This window comes from Chrysochloris asiatica, unplaced genomic scaffold, assembly GCF_000296735.1.
Source record: "Chrysochloris asiatica unplaced genomic scaffold, ChrAsi1.0 scaffold00242, whole genome shotgun sequence".
In the NCBI taxonomy this organism is placed as follows: Eukaryota; Metazoa; Chordata; class Mammalia; order Afrosoricida; family Chrysochloridae; genus Chrysochloris; species Chrysochloris asiatica.
This window is the reverse complement of record NW_006408760.1, coordinates 2,008,119-2,013,686: the sequence shown is the minus strand read 5'-3', so window position 1 is coordinate 2,013,686 and position 5,568 is coordinate 2,008,119.

Sequence of the window (5,568 nt, the reverse complement as noted above, 5' to 3'; positions counted from 1 at the left end):
ACCTCTGCCAAGAAATTTGGAAGACAACTATCTGGCCGACTGATTGGAAGAGATCCATAATGTCAGGAGGGAGTGGTCACTGGAGAAGGATATCATTATTGGTAAGGTGGAGGGTCAGAAAAAAAGAGGAAGACCCCCCAACGAGATGGATTGGCCAAGTGGCAGCACCGATGGATTCAAGCGTGGCAACAGTAGTGAGATTGGCCCAGGATTTGACAGTGTTTCATTCTGCTGTGCATAAGGTCACTATGAGTCAGTACCGACTCGATGGCACCTAACAACAACAACAACATGGGCAAAGGTCCCTAGGTGGTGCAAACAATTCGTGCTCAGCTATACCCGCCACTTCAGAAAGCTTCTACAGTGTCGTTATGAGTCAGAACTGACTCTACAGCACTTAACAACTATAGTCCTGGAGTCCTGGTATAGTGTTATAGGATAGGTACTGGTGTGGTGCTTTTGAACTGCAAGGTCAGACAGCGTTGTACCTCATGACTGATCTGGATATGTTCTTTTTGACAATGAATGCAACACCATTCCTCTTCAATTTGTCATTTCTGCATAGTAAACCATGTGGTCATCAGATTCAAAGTGGTCAATACCAGTCCATTTCAGCTCACTAATGCCTAAGATATTGATGTTTATGTGTTCCATTCCATTTTTGACAACTTCCAGTTTTCCCAGATTCATACTTCATACATTCCATGTTCTGATTTTTCAATGGATGTTTATAGCTGTTTCTCTTCGTTTTGGGTTGTGCCCCATCAGCAAATGAAGATCCCACGGGCTTTACTCCATTCGCATCCTCACGGTCAACTCTACTTTGAGGAGGCAGCTCTTCCCCAGTGGCATTTTGTGTGCCTTCCAACCTGAGGGGCTCATTTTCCAGCACTATATCTGACAGTGTTTCTCTGCTAGTTATAATGTTTTCAGTGATTAAATATTTAGAAGTAGTTCGTCATTCTTTCTTCTTAGTCTGTTTTCCTCTGGAAGCTCATCTGAAACCTGTCCACCATGGGTGACCCTGCTGGTATTTAAAATACCGGTGGCAGAGCTTTCAGAATCACAGCAACTCACAAGCCACCACAGTAAGACAAACTGACAGATGAGTGGTGGACACATACACATATATGTATTTATATTTACATTTGCATTGTTGTGATGTGCCATCAAGTCAGTTCCAATTCATATCAACCATGTATAGAATTTCTGAGGCTATAAAACCTTTAGGAGAACAGAAAGCCTCATTTTTCTCTCACAGTGACTAGGGGCTTTGAACTGCTGACCCTGTGGTTAATAGCCCAATGTGCACACTACCAGGGCTCTACATTGGTTCCAATGATTCATAGTGACCCTATGCACAACAGAACAAAACACTGCCCAATTCTGCGCTAATATCACAATTGTTATGTATGAGCCCATTGCTGCTGTCACTTTCTGAATACACCTCATTGGGGGGTCTTCCTCTTTATCGCTGACCCTCCACTTTACTTAGTATAATCTCTTTCTCCAAGGACTGGTCCCTTTTGATAACATGTCTAAAATATGAGAAACGAAGTCTTACCATTCTGGCTTTTAAGGAGCATTCTGGCTTTACTTTTTCCAAGACAGATTAGTTTCTTCTTCTGGCAGTCCATGGTACTTTCAATATTTTTCACCAGTATCATAATTTAAATAGACGGATTATTCTACTGTTTTCCTTATTCATTGTCCAACTTTCACATGCATAAAAGGTCATTGAAAATACCATGGCTTGGGTTAGACGTGCTTTATTGACTATGCAAAGGGTTTCAATTGTCTGGATCATGACAAGCTATGGACAACATTGCAAAGTCTGAATATTCTGGAACACTTAATTGTGCTCATTGGGAACCTGTACCAACAGGCAGTTGTTCAAACAGAACAAGGGAGCACCGAATGGTTTAAAATTAGGAAAGGTGTGCACCAGGGTTGTATTCTTTTACCATATTTATTCAATCTGTATACAGAGCAAATAATCTGAAAAGCTGGGCTATATGAAGAAAAACATGACATCAGTATTGGAGGAAGACTCATTTACATCCTGCGTTATGCAGATGATACAATCTTGTGTGCTGAAAGTGAAAAGGACTTAAAATACCTACTGATAAAGATCAAAGACCATATGCTTTGGTATGGGTTGCACCGCAATGTAAAGAACGCAAAATTCCTCACCACTGGACCAATAAACAACATCCATATAAATGGAGACAAGATTGAAGTTGTCAAAGACTTCATTTTGCTTAGACCAACCATCAACACTCATGGAAGCAGCAGTCAAGAAATCAAATGACATATTGCTTTACGCAAATCTGCTACACAAGACCTTTTTGAAGTATTTAAGAGCAAAGATATTGGTTTGAGGACTAAGGTGCACCTGAACCAAGCTATAGTATTTTCAATAATATCATATGCATGCAAAAGTTGGACAGTCAATAAGAAAGACCATAGAAGAATTGATGCATTTGAGTTATGGTGCTGAAGGAGAATATTGAAAGTGCCATGGGCTGCCAAAACAACAAACAAATCTGTGTTGGAAGAAGTGCAGCCAGAGTGCTCCTTGGAAGCCAGGATGGCTAAACTTTGTCTCTCATACTTCAGACACATTATCAGGAGCGATTAGTCACTGGAGAAGGATATCATGTTTGGTAAAGTAGAGAGTTTGAGAAATAGGGGAAGACCCCAAACGAGATGGATGGGCACAGTGGTAGCAGCGATGGGCTTAGGCATTTGTGAGTTTGGCCCAGGACTGGGCAGTGTTTCGTTCTGTTGTACATAGGGTCACTATGAGTCAGTACCAACTCGATGGCCTGTAACAACAACAACCCCTAACCTGTGAATTACTGTCCCCTTCCTTCCAGCCCTGGTACCTATCAAAGGATTTCTTTTTTAATATGGAAATTTTTTCTTAAATTTTTACAATAATGATCTTATCCAATATTTGTCCTTCTGTGACTAATTTCACTCAGCATAATATTCTCAGGGTTCATCTATGTTATGAGGTGTTTTGCAGTTTCATTGTTATTCTTCAAGGTAGCATAGCATTCCATTATGTGTATGTACTAAATATGGTTTATTCATTCTTTCAGTGATGGGCACTTAGGCTGTCTCCATCTCTTTGCTATTGTGAATACGGCTGTGAGGAACATTGATGTGCACATATCTACTCGTGTTTTGGCTCATATTTCTTGTGGATATATACCAAATAGAATTATTGCTGAATCATAAGACATTTCTATTTCCAACTTTGTGAGGAAGCACCATTTCATTTTCCAGAGTGGTTAAATAATTTTCCAGTCCCACCAACAATGTAGGAAGATCCCAGTCACTCCATACCCTTGCCAGCATTTGTTATCCTCTGCCTTTTTGAACTTCGCTGTTATTGCAGGTGTGAGATATCTCATTGTTGTTTGATTTGCATCTAATGGCTTATGATCATGAACATTTCTTCATATGTTTGTTGGATGCCTGAATGTCTTCTTTGGTAAAGTGTCTGTTCATCTCCTGTATCCATTTTTAAATTGGGTTATTTGTCTTTTTCTTGTTGTTGTTGCTGTTAGGTGCCATTGAATCAGTACTGACTCATAGCGACCCTATGCACAACAGAACGAGACACTGCCCGGTTCTGGGCCAACCTCACAATTGTTGCCATGCTTGAGCCCATTGATGCTGCCACTCTGTCAATCCATCTCGTTAGGGGTCTTCCTCTTTTTCTCTGACCCTCCACTTTAACAAACATGATATCTTTCTCCAGCGACTGGTCCCTTCTGACAATATGTCCAAAGTATGAGAGACGAAGTTTGGCCATCCTGGACTTCAAGGAGCACTCTGGCTGCACTTCTTCCAACACAGATCGGTTGGTTCTTTTGGCAGCCACGACACTTTCGATATTCTCCTCCAATACCGTAACTCAAAAGCATCAATTCTTCTACAGTCTTCTTTATTCACTGTCCAGCTTTTGCATGCATATGAGGTTATTGAAAATACCATAGCTTGGGTCAGGCACACCTTAGTCCTCAAGTTGACATCTTTGCTCTTCAACACTTTAAAAAGGTCTTGTGTAGCAGATTTGCCTGATAACACATCATCTGATTTCTTGACTGCTGTTTCCATGAGTGGTGATAGTTGATCCAAGAAGAGTGAAGTCCTTGACAACTTCAATCTTTTCTCCATTGATAAGAATGTTGTTTATTGGTCCAGTGGTGAGGATTTTTGTTTTCTTTACATTGAGATGCAATCCATACTGAAGACTGTAGTCTTTGATCTTCATCAGTATATGTTTTAAGTCCTCTTCACTTTCAGCAAGCAAGGTTGTATCATCTGCATATCACAGGTTGTTAATGAGTCTTCCTCCAAACCTGATGCCACATTTTTCTTGATATAACAGCTTCTCGGATTATTTGCTCAGCATACAGGTTGAATTAGTATGGTGAAAGAATATAACTCTGTCGCACACCTGAATTTAGAGATCATCTGAAGAACGGATTTGATACATTAAACACTAAAGACCGAAGACCAGAAGAATTGTGGGATGACATCAAGAACATCATACATGAAGAAAGCAAAAAGTCATTAAGAAGACAAGAAAGAAGGAAAAGATCAAAACAGATGTCAGAAGAAACACTGAAACTTGCTCTCCAGCATAGAGATGCTAAAGCAAATGGAAGAAATGAGAAGGTCCAAGAGCTGAATAGAAACTTTCAAAAGTCAGCTCAAGAAGACAGAGTCAAATATTACAACAAAATGTGCAAAGATTTGGATACAGAAAACCAAAAAGGAAGAACACATGCAGCATTTCTCAAGCTGAGGGAACTGAAGAAAAAAATTCAAGCCTCGACTTTCATTTTTCTTGTATATGTGTTGTATTTTTCGATAAATTTTAGAGATTTCTCCCTCGTCTGATATGTCGCAAAAATTTTCTTCCCAATCTGTGGGCTTCTTTTTTACTCTTTTGGTGAAATCTTTTGATGCACGTAAGTTTCTAACTTTTAGTATGTCCCAGTCATCTATTTTGTCTTCTATTGTTTGTGTGTTTTTTGCAATGTTTGATAGTCTATGTATGCCATGTATTAGAGCCCTTAAGTTTGTCCCTATTTTTTCATTGTTGATCTTTACTGTTCTGGGATTTACATTTAGGTCTTTAATCCATGTTGAGTTTGTTTTTGTATATGGTGTGAGATATGAGTATTGTTTCATTATTTTGCAAATTGATTTCCAGTTTTGTAAGCATCATTTGTTGAAGAGACCATCTCTTCCCCATTTAATGTATTTTGGCCCTTTGTCAAAGATCAGTTGACTGTATGTGGATGGATTTATTTCTGGGTTCTCAGTTCTACTTCATTGACCTATGCCATGTACCAATACCAGTCTGTTTTAGCCATTGTGGCTGTATAGTAAATTTTGGAATAAGGCAATGAGCAGTCTCTAACTTTATTGTTCTTCTTAAGCAATGCTTTGCTTATCCTAGATCTGTTTCCTTTCCATGTAATGTTCGTGATCATTTTTTCCATCTCTTTGAGAATGTTGTTGGAATCTGGATTGGGATTGCAT